The sequence below is a fragment of the Coregonus clupeaformis genome, chromosome 23, assembly GCF_020615455.1.
Source record: "Coregonus clupeaformis isolate EN_2021a chromosome 23, ASM2061545v1, whole genome shotgun sequence".
In the NCBI taxonomy this organism is placed as follows: Eukaryota; Metazoa; Chordata; class Actinopteri; order Salmoniformes; family Salmonidae; genus Coregonus; species Coregonus clupeaformis.
In genome coordinates, this window is record NC_059214.1 from 2,440,289 (window position 1) to 2,451,875 (window position 11,587).

Here is an 11,587-nt window from a genome sequence, read left to right on the forward strand (position 1 = left end):
CTTGATCACGGTATCTCCCTTGCCAGGTAAGTATGAGCTGGAGATGGCGGTGGAGGGCTAGTCATTCCAGTGCACACGTTTTTGGCTGACGGTTACCACTTGGCCCCTGATAATAACGCATCATATCGACCAGGGTTTAATTACGTTTATGAATACAGTTGTGGAGAGAGCGGTGGAAAAGCGATTAATTTTGTTTTACTTGGTTATATCACTGTCCGACTATTTTCCCGTCATACAACACGGTAGAAATGATCTTTACCTTGACGTTTTAATATCTACACGTCTGTCTGATATCACAAAAGTATGCGATGTACCAAAATGCTGAAATCACGTTCGTGCACATATAGCCAAACGAATGACACCAACTATTTCTGGTGTTTCGTAGCATTCCAGGGATTGTAGGTATATAGTCGTTTCCTGAAGCTTGTGTTCAGCGCTCAGTAAACATGTTGCAATTACACCATTGACCACTTGGTGGCATACGACCCTCAGATATGGGGGAAAGAGACAGTAGCCTACTTATTCATCCACAAGACAGAGTATAGGCTAGCTAGGCTACAGTAATAGTAAGTGGGAGAAAAGTTTTCCTTAGCAGTAAGAAACACTTATTTATGCTTATGCCATGCATATACTGAAATCAAAGTCAAAACAGCCTGACATATTATATGTGCTTGTTTTGACCTACCATAGCTGAATGTACTACTTATTGTTTTTCTTCATTGTTATACTGAGTATCTTAGCTGGCTGTATTTTTGTGAATCGTAGGCTACTGCCCAATCTTGTGTTTCATAGTTGCAATAAAAGTTCTGTAAGCTGATATTTTTGTGCAATGTCATTGCAAAGGGTCATACATCCAATTGTGAGTAGATCGATTCTTTTCAACCAAGAGGCAAACGCACAACCTTCAAAATCAGATGTTTTACTTTCAACACCGTTATTTCCCCGGGTAGGGTGTGCACCGTTCCAGGATGTCCTGGACTGGTGAAAATAACGGGCAAATCCAAAGAGTTCTGACAAATGCATGAATATCAACATTATGTCAACAGTTCGACATATACAGCACTTTCTTTTTGTTGTTGCAGGAACTGACTCTGATAAGAATAAGCTCAAACGGGACACTGCTAGCAAAGGAAGATCCAACTCTTTGATCCGATGAAACTGTATTTCTTTGAACAATATTAGGGGGTGCACCGTTCCTAGAGGTACTGCAATACCAGGTCGATGCGTGGAGTGGACGGAGCAAACCCCTTATTCCATCTCCCTGTTCCAAAAATCAATGTAATAAATGGTTCCCGGACAGGAGTGGAATCGCAACGGCACCTTGCGGTTGAAGGCTCTGTTCGAGACGGACGTCGCATACTTTGAAATCTTCCAAACTTTGCGTTGTCTTCAGTCCAGCCAGAGTCCGTCGAAGAACAGAAAGTTACCAAACCACAGAAGAAGATGAAAATATGTCGGTTTCAGCGATGGCTTTATGGGATCGCTAGCAACTTGTAAACAATTACCCATTCCTATAAGTGAGTACTATTTTATTGGTAATGTTAATTATTACACATTGGCTGTTAAGACAATTATATTATTTGAATTTGACTGTTGCCTCCCGTTTAAGTTTATTATTATAATTATTAGGTGGAGGTCACTAGCTACAGTTGTCTTCAACCTAGCCTAGCTAACGTTAGCTAGCTAGCTAGCTGCTCTGCAGTGTAAATTAGCTTGACTTGCTATAAAGTTAGAGAAACAAGTTAAGAAAAAAGTAACTATACAAAACATGTTTTATTATGACCTGAAACAATATATTTATCCTGTCTTGAATTAAAAGGTCATATTGTGAAATCTCCCAAAATAAACGCAATCTCTGAGGAGACAGGCTCTTCTCTGTCTTGCGTTACACACACTACAGTTTTCTATTCAGTAGCTGAGCACGACTCGTGAAGATGACATACGGATTAATGCAACACGACAATATGTACGCTGCATAGGAGCTCTATTCAATCTGTATCGCTGGAGCGTTACAGAGTTAGGGCCCTCTACAATCCGTAGATGGAAAAGTTTTCCCAAAAACCTTCTCACTTAAATATTAGCTACAAAGTACCCTGTGCTTACCTGGCAGAATGATATCATGATTATTTACATCAATCCAGTGGGTATTTGTTTAGCAAACTCTACCATCACATCACATCTGTCAGATTTTTACTGAGGAGGAGAAGGAGGCCTTACTGACCGAGATGCATGCTTGCCATTTCGGCGTGAAGCGCATTACATTTACGTCATTTAGCAGACGCTCTTATCCAGAGCGACTTACAGTTAGTGAGTGCATACATTTTTCATACTGGCCCCCCATGGGAAACGAACCCACAACCCTGGCGTTGCAAGCGCCATGCTCTACCAACTGAGCTACAGGGGACTACATTGCCAAAATGATTGGCATGATTGCCAAAATCAACCTATGCTTCTCCTGACAGGGAATTGTCAAGGAGGTGGACAGCTGGGCAAGTAAAATAGCCTTTGGTTTATCATTCACATTCTATTATATCTGAAATTATTATGATTTCAATTAATGTCATATCAGAGAGCACACAATGTTTTAATTTGTCACTTTTTGCTTAAAGGTCAGTACCCTGTCTAGCCTGCCAGAAGTTTGAGAGGGCGAAGACTGGCGCTGGAGTTGAAGCCCATCAAAGTTGTTTCACCATGGCACATGATCGGTAAGTGTCCCAATTCAAATTTTGCCCTGATAAGTTCTTTTTTTAATGGTTGCTTTATTTGACCACAGCATAGTTCAATATTATAGAATGTGTGTGTATGTCAGTATCCTTACAAATATGAAAATCTGCATACTGTATGACACAGATACGGGTAAGAATAAAGTAATCTTCTCTTTAACACTGTAAATGTTAGGGGTGGACCTCATCGGACCACTTTAAATGTTAGGGGTGGACCTCATCGGACCCTTCACAAAATCCAGGAATGGGATTCACTTTACCAATTGGGTGGAGGCAATACCCATTAAGGTCAGTAAATGAGGAGTACGTGCTTAACTCTAAATTCCCTTCTGTAACCCATTAAAAAGAGTGCTTGGAACCAAAAATAAAAAACATGTGATACCCATCAAGGACGAGACTGGCGAGGCCACCTCCAAGGCGATGATGGACAGCTTCAACCCACAGCTCACCTATGATTGACTTAGTGTTGTTTGTCTATTGCTATTTTTGTATAACGTACTTTCAGATCACTGAAACCCCACCTGATGTGGTGGAAGTTGTCGAACCAGATCAGAACGCCTTCGAGAACCACCATCAGGCACGGACTGAGAAGGATGTGGAGGTTTTTGACCAGGTAAAAATGATTGTCCGCTGTTAATTTATTTTCTGGCCCTCCAAGAAATATGTAAGAAATGTATTTGTAATTGAAATATAATTGCATTTATTCCTGTTATCAATCAAGGTGAGACTGAACATCGACAAGGCGCAGGAGAAACAGAAGGAGAGCTACCGGAGCAGAATCAAGAAGGGGACCAAGTGCTACGACATCCGGCTAATTACTTGGTTTGGAAGAAGGACGAAAGGAAGGCGAGACCTGGGAAACCTTGCTGCTCTTTCGCTGCTAGCTGGGGTCACCATCTGTTAAGGTGAATATAAAACATCTCAGATAATAACTATTTGCATTTGCACACAAAATAACCTGAAGCTAGTTTTAGTTTCCCTAACACTGATATTTTCCTAGGGTTACCTCGGGGAAGCCAACAATCTTCTCCAGTTGGAGCAGTTGGACGGTCGACCACTGAAAGCCCTACACCTCGGTGAAGCCCAATAAACAAAGTATGTTAAGCTTTGGTTGACATTTGAGAAAGCAAGAAATTGTAATTATGCTGAGCTTATAAAAATGTACCTCTTCAATTTACCTCTCCAAATGACTTTAGGACCATCGACTGTCCAGGAGGTATCCCATCCACCAGAATCAGTGAGTTCGGATCAGTCTGATTCTCTGTGCTCTAAGTCGGAGGGGGACCAGCTTGAGGTAGGCTATACCTTCCAAAAGTGTTGAAAAGTACATATCTCACATTTATAACACTGTACTAATCCATCAAATCTTCTCACAGTATAGTGTAACCTGTGTGTTTGCTTGTTTACGTCTCGGTCTCCTACCCTGTTCCCTTTAACTCTGCTCCTGTTCTCCAGGACCAAGGGGTTCTGCCCAACACCCAGACGTGGATCCACCTGATGTCCTCCATTACCAACCACCCTCCAACTTTTCATTACATCATCTACAGCTACTGTTATTGTAATGTTGTTATTATCTGCTAAGAAAGTTGTCTTGCCCTATCATACTGGGCACATAATATGTGAGATACACAGATTAACTAAAAACACTAGCACTGCAAACACTCGGAACAAAGAGAGCAGCAGTGCCTGGACTTTGCAGTCTCCCTCTTCAAGTCCCCCTTCCGAGACTGGCTGCCTGTTGAGAACAAATGACAGGCAGAACCTCCCACCCACACAGCAACCACCTACTCAAAATTCCACACCAGAATTCAGTATTTTAGTCTATGATTGCCATGTGAGTGTACATAAAAATCTGTGAAAATAAATTGACACAACTGTACCAAAAATATCAACATTTATGTATTAAAATCTTAAATATTGCTAGGTTGGTTTTCACAGCTGTTTCACAAGGTGTTGATTATTTTAAGTTGTAAGGTATCCTTTGATGGTATTTATTTGTTCAACATTATTCATTGTTGTATTCTAGGACCTACAATAGAGACATATATATTCAACCACTAGGGTGTACTAATGAGCTATGCGAGATAGAAAAAAGAGAATAATAATAGAGGACTACTGAAATTATATTATTTCAGTGCAGATAAGGGACGGGCAGGTTAAAATAAAAACATGACAGCCAGACAAGCCAGTGTATGAATCAAACGAATTTGCAAATGAATGGAGTAAAGCAGATTACACGTTTTATTTGCCATTTCCGAAACGTAGCAATGTTTAAGACATGGATTTCATTTGTAATGTTAACTAAAGTAGTTTGAAGTAATGTTTTCATTTTATTAGCTAAACAAAACTTGTTTAAACAGCAAAATTGTCGCGGAAATCAGCCTTGTTTGCAGAGTAATGATGAAAATAACATAATTTAGGCTGTAATGATCTCCAAAATTCTAATCATTAGGTCATCACACCGTTGATATAGCAACGGACGCTAATAGTTTATCGAATCCCATTGTGACGCAGAGGGGGACACATTTTGGCCAGGGGGACATTAATTCTGACTATTGAGGAAGTGTATACTGGCTATGGCGTCTCAAAATGGGTAAACAGTACTATTGCCGCTTTTGTTCTCGTTATTCAAGCAAAGGTATTTTAAGGGAGTATGCGAGCACACTCGTTTGGTTCACTAGGCACCGGCCTTTAGGGCCTCCAAAACGCTAGGACCGGCCCTGAAATCACAAATAGGCCCAGGCCCATATATTATCAGCACATTATTGGCATTAAAACCAGTGCTACAATAACAAATCACAGACATTCGGGCAATTCAGAAGAGAAAATGAATCAAATCAATTCAAATGTAATTAGTCACATACACGTTTAGCTGATGAAATTGCGGGTGTAGCGAAATGCTTGTGCGTCTACCTCCGACAGTGCAGTAATATCTAACAAGTAATATCTAACAATTTCACAACATATACCCAATACACACAAATCTAAGTAAGGAATGGAATTAAGAATATATACATATATGGACGAAGCAATGACAGAGCGGCATGGACTAAAATACAGTAGAATATTATAGAATAGAATACAGTATATACATATGAGATGAGTAATGCAAGATATGTAAACATTAATGTGACTAGTGTTCCATTTCTTAAAGTGGCCAGTGATTTCTATAGGCAGCAGCAGCCTCTAATGCGCTAGTGATGGCTATTTAACAGTCTGATGGCCTTGAGATAGAAGCTGTTTTTCAGTCTCTCGGTCCTAGCTTTGATGCACCTGTACTGACCTCGCCTTCTGGATGATAGCGGGGTGAACAGGCCGTGGCTCAGGTGGTTGATGTCCTTGATGATCTTTTTGGCTTTCCTGTGACATCGGGTGCTGTAGGTGTCCTGGAGGGCGGGTAGTTTGCCCCGATAATGCGTTCGGCAGACCGCACCACCCACTGGAGAGCCCTGCGGTTGCGGGCGGTGCAGTTGCCGTACCAGGCAGTGATACTGCCCTACAGGATGCTCTCAATGGTGCATCTGTAAAAGTTTGTGTGGGTTTTGGGTGCCAAGCCAAATTTATTCAGCCTCCTGAGGTTGAAGAGGCTCTGTTGTGCCTTCTTCACCACACTGTCTGTGTGGGTGGACCATTTCAGTTTGTCAGTGATGTGTACGCCAAGGAACTTGAAGCTTTCCACCTTCTCCACTGCGGTCCCGTCGATGTGGATAGGGGGGTGCACCCTCTGCTGTTTCCTGAAGTCCACGATCATCTCCTTTGTTTAGTTGACATTGAGTGAGAGGTTATTTTCCTGGCACCACACTCCAAGAGCCCTCACCTCCTCCTGTAGGCTGTCTCGTCATTGTTGGTAATCAAGCCTACTACTGTTGTGTCGTCTGCAAACTTGATGATTGAGTTGGAGGCGTGCTTGGCCACGCAGTCATGGGTGAACAGGGAGTACAGGAGGGGGCTGAGCACGCACACTTGTGGGGCCCCAGTGTTGAGGATCAGCAAAGTGGAGGTGTTGTTTCCTACCTTCACCACCTGGGGGCGGCCCGTCAGGAAGTCCAGGACCCAGTTGCACAGGGCGGGGTTCAGACCCAGGGCCTCAAGCTTAATGATGAGCTTGGAGGGTACTATGGTGTTGAATGCTGAGCTATAGTCAATGAACAGCATTCTTACATAGGTATTCCTCTTGTCCAGATGGGATAGGGCAGTGTGCAGTGTGATGGCGATTGCATCGTCTGTGGATCTATTGGGGTGGTAAACAAATTGAAGTGGGTCGAGGGTGACAGGTAAGGTAGAGGTGATATGATCCTTGACTAGTCTCTCAAAGCACTTCATGGTGCTTTGATATCGATAATTCTGAAACCATTCATCAGATGAAGAAGTAAAGCTAAAGTAGAGGCAAATGCAGACAAACCTCACTTAACTCAACTAACTTATGTCACAAAATTTCACTCACTGTTTTTGGACACCAAGATCAGGGGAGAGCGCGAACGCAGTCCCCCACTACCAGAAATTATGCAATCGAGATTTCCACATTTGGGAAGCTCGCACGGGTCGAGTCTACAGTAGCGCAACGACTGTAGACAGTTACGCGTTCTGTTTGGTCTAGAGTCTACAGTCACTGTAGACTCTAGACCAATCAGAACGCGTAACTGTTTACAGTCGCTTGCGTCACTTGAAAAAAAATCTCATTAGCAGCCTCGCAAAAATCGCATTAGCCCCGTATTTGGACCCGACTTTCGCTCATTACTTTATTCGTATATCATTCATTGTCTTGGGATTTGGTGGAAGTTATCTGAGACCCTTGGAGACCTTAACCAACGTTTTTGTTTTGTGCGAATTGGTCTAGTTTTTCTCTTGATCGAGCCATTTCGGAGACCCACTGTTACGATCTTGCTGAGTTTACTGTCACTGTCAGTTTTGTATGTCAATGAAGATGGCGAGCCCAGTAATCCGCGTAATCAACCCAGATGCCCCTCCATATCGTCAGCAGGCCGTATTGGTGGCGACAAAAGAGGCCCGTTACTATCGGGAGAAAAGGATGCTCTTTCCCAAACCTCCACAGGAGCTGCGGAACCAGGCTACAGCCTTGGCTCATGCAGAGAAGCTCCTTCGAGCGGAGGGTATCCACACTCCTTCGCGTCAGCTGTGCCTGGGAAAGCTGGTGAAGCTCCTTCGAGCGGAGGGTATCCACACTCCTTCGCGTCAGCTGTGCCTGGGAAAGCTGGTGATACCATTTGGCCAGTATGAAAACGCATCTTTTCACTGGCTTGTGGAAAACGATGTGGGCTACTTGAAGTAGTAAGTATATTATATTTAATACCATTGGAGGCAATGCATTTATTATACAATTTTAATGGCATGCTTATAATAAATGGCAGTATACTTGACAAGCACAGATCAGAGGAGACCACTCAACATAGGGAGGGAGAGAGAGTGAACCAGGGAGTGAAAGACTACCTCAATGAATATGCAGAGAGTTTCCCACAAGTCTGCATTCTCCTGGAGGCCAACATCGACAGGTGTATTTACTGGTCAGAGAGGGTTTGAGGAAAGCACCTTTCAGGAGATGTGGACTCTCTACAGCAAGTACCCCACCCAAAAGGACAGGCCAGAGCTATTCAGTGAGGAGGAGAAGGAGATAATAAAGAAAGCATACAGTTCTGTGAGGAGGTGGCTGCACACACAGTGACCCACATCACAAGTGTGCAGATGAGCGGTTCAGGAAATATATTGTTGACAAGGAGCAAGTAAGTTGTATGTAATGGGAAGAGCAGAATAGCATGGTAAATTATTTTCATATTAGAGATATTTTAATCACTAAATGTTTTTGTTTGCTTTTGATAATTAAAAGCTGGTACATCATAAAATCTATATAGTTACAATAAATTTTGTTGTCCAGCAACCAGCAGGCAAGCACCTCCAAGTGTGATCCTTCATCATGGCCAGGGACGACAGTGAACTGTTAGCTGCAAGCCAGGCTGTTGAAGGTAGGGGAGTTACAGAGTAAACAGACATGAAACCGTAAAAAATTTAAAATTATACAAAACAACTTTGTTTGGAAAATTCCCACAGACACAATCAAACAGTTCGAGCCCCCTGTCCGGCCCAAGCAGCCCGAGCCCCCTGTCCGGCCCAAGAAGCCCGAGCCCCCTGTCCGGCCCAAGCAGCCCGAGCCCGCTGTCCGGCCCAAGAAGCCCGAGCCCGCTGTCCGGCCCAAGCAGCCCGAGCCCGCTGTCCGCCCAAGAAGCCCGAGCCCGCTGTCCGGCCCAAGCAGCCCGAGCCGCCTGTCCGGCCCAAGAAGCTTGAACCCGCTGTCCGGCCCAAGAAGCCCGAGCCCGCTGTCCGGCCCAAACAGCCCGAGCCCCTGTCCGGCCCAAACAGCCCGAGCCCCCCTGGCCAACTCACAGAGTCCCCGTCCACAGCACAGGATCACGAGGGTCAGCCTTTTTCCCACGGAATCACCTCTGAGTGACTCCCCTGTAAGTAAAATTCACATTATATGCAAACAATGTCAAGGAGAACAATTTGTTTAACATGTTGTTTTTTTTTTTTTTTAATTGGTTGTATGTTTTGACATTCATTTGTACTAACCAAAGTAATGTAAAATAATAAGTAATAACTAAGTGTGTTTTGTATGTGTTGTGTGTTGCAGGTGGAGCTAGAGGGTTGGGTGCGTCTGTGGGGAAAACCCCAATGGCATCCCATCTGCAGACATTTCCTGGCTCAAAGACCACAATGAAAGAGGGCTGTTCACACCCGTTCAAATCTATAAGGACAAAAGTGGTCTGTTCAGGAGGCGACGGGTGATGAAATCGGACCGCATGTGGTTTTACCCAGAAGAACCTCCCGGCTACGTCAGGGGTGCCCCGCCAACTCCACAACAGTTTTTTCGGAGTCGTGTTTTTTGTGTGGCGTCCTGTTGGAGTGTGGAGGTACTCCTGAAGTGTCCTCGAGGGGATCAGTGTCTGGGTAGAGGGACGGAACGTGCACCTCTACAAGTCTGGCTATCACCACCGGGTATAACTCACTTCACCTTTGTTAGAGTTTTTACATTAGTTTATTACTATGTATGTAAACATGCAAGACAAAAAAAGAGCACAGAAAGCCATATCCTGCTATTGGCCTTTTTTTAAATAAGATTTTCTCCCCATATGTACTTTAGGTACGTCACATCTGTGACGTGTCCACCTGGTACACCATGCTCACTGAGGTCCTGTGCTGTGGACCATGTACAAAAGCGGCCAGAAGCGGAGAAGGTGGCACAATGGGTCGGTGGCTTGCGTGGGATGCCGCTATTTTGTCCCAGCTTAGCGAGGCTCACCAAGCTATGTTCCCTGCCATCCTCACCAGCAAGTGAGTATACTGAACATAATGTGTGCGTTTGACAGACCTGGAAGTGTCACTCAAATCCACCTGAACATATTGATTGTGACTCTACTTATAGGCGTGGCGTGGATAGGACTGTTGTGCGCCTTCTGAGGGACCGGACGGAAGGGAACACCATGGTCAAGGTGTGGCGGCAGATACAGGAGAACCACGTTGAAGAGTACCTTCAGCGTAAGGACCTGTACACCACACTCCTCATGACTGTCGTGAAACCTGGAGGGATCGTTTCTGCACTAAGGCACACTTTCCAGGCTCCACCTCCTCCAAGAGAGCTCCCCTCCGCGCGGCTCCTGCGCCCACGCCTTCCTGCTGGCGGAGGCCAACAACGTGCAGGATTACCGGAGCCAGATCCTCTCCACTTTTGGCACTGTGCTGAAAATGGATTCCACCAAGAAAGTATGTAAATCATGCAAAACATCTTGCAGTATTGTTTGGTTTTTTATTAAGTTTTAAATTGAACCCATTTTCACATTGTTGTAAAGTGATTAAGAAAAATCACATATCAATAAAATCTAACAGGTTATCTCATTATGCACACTTGACATGTTTTAGGTGGTGAAGAAGCTGTCTGGGGAGGGTGGAGGCTCAGCTGAGTGGTTCACCAGCATCGGAAACGAGCACTCCCAGATAGTTTCATTTGTGCTGACCTGTGAGGAGTCCACAGAGAAGCTGAAACCGATGTGCCTTGGGGTCATGGAGAGGTTCCGGCTGGCCAATCAACCAGTCCCAAAAATTATATCGTGGACCGTGGGTGTTGCCGTGCGCAGGGCCCAACAGCGCTGGGGATTTTTGTTCCAGGTCTGTTGATGGTAGAGGGGGGCGTTGGGTTTTCTCACTGGTGGTGGCAGTAGCAAATGTGGCATCGGTGGCTGAGGCCGGGAGAGTGGTGCCATCATATCTGTCCTTCCCTTTAACACCTTGGTCCCTGCTGTGCTGGGTGTGGGCACATATTCCATCAGGGGGTAGTCTGGTGGAGGGAGGACTGCAGGCTGATGTGGTGCTGGTGGAAGGTCTGCAGATGAGATGGAGGTGGTCTTAGTGATGGTGGAGGGCTGTTTTGTGGCGTGCAAGTTGAGGAGCCTCTCTTGGCGACGGATAAAGTCCTGCACAGTCTTGCTGTTAATCTTGGGTAGAGGAATGCCTGCTTTGCACAGGACTGGATCCTCCACTAAAATCCGGTGCTGGACTCGCTCGTACGCCTTCAAGAGGGTTCTCTTCTCAGGACTGTTGCGAGAGCCTTGAGGTGAGCGCAACCACAACAGTTTCACCAGCGTGTACATCAGCCTGTTGTGCTGAGCACTGATGTCCTGTTGCGCTGGTGCGTAGCGCTTTGGCCATCTTTACCCTCTGTATCAGAGCAGCGTCAACAAGATCGTCCCTTTTTGTGCGGCAGTAGAGGGTGTTGCCCCAGTGTGTTCTGTACAACTGGTTGAACTTTTGTGGCTGCTTGTCATGCTCCTCCACGGCATTCCAGGCTTTAAGGACCT

At 45.0% G+C, this 11,587-nt stretch overlaps 1 long non-coding RNA gene and 2 pseudogenes across 1 annotated transcript; 1 reads left to right on the top strand and 2 right to left on the bottom strand.

Moving 5' to 3' along the window:
• Nucleotides 1-1,180: 1,180 nt before the first annotated feature.
• Nucleotides 1,181-1,304, bottom strand: LOC121537183 (annotated as a pseudogene).
• Nucleotides 1,305-3,732: 2,428 nt separating this feature from the next.
• On the top strand, nucleotides 3,733-4,219 carry LOC121536926. The gene is made up of 3 exons (XR_005994926.2): nucleotides 3,733-3,818; nucleotides 3,920-4,017; nucleotides 4,179-4,219. It is a non-coding gene; the product is annotated as an uncharacterized LOC121536926 (long non-coding RNA).
• Nucleotides 4,220-7,186: 2,967 nt separating this feature from the next.
• On the bottom strand, nucleotides 7,187-7,367 carry LOC121537177 (annotated as a pseudogene).
• Nucleotides 7,368-11,587: the final 4,220 nt, after the last annotated feature.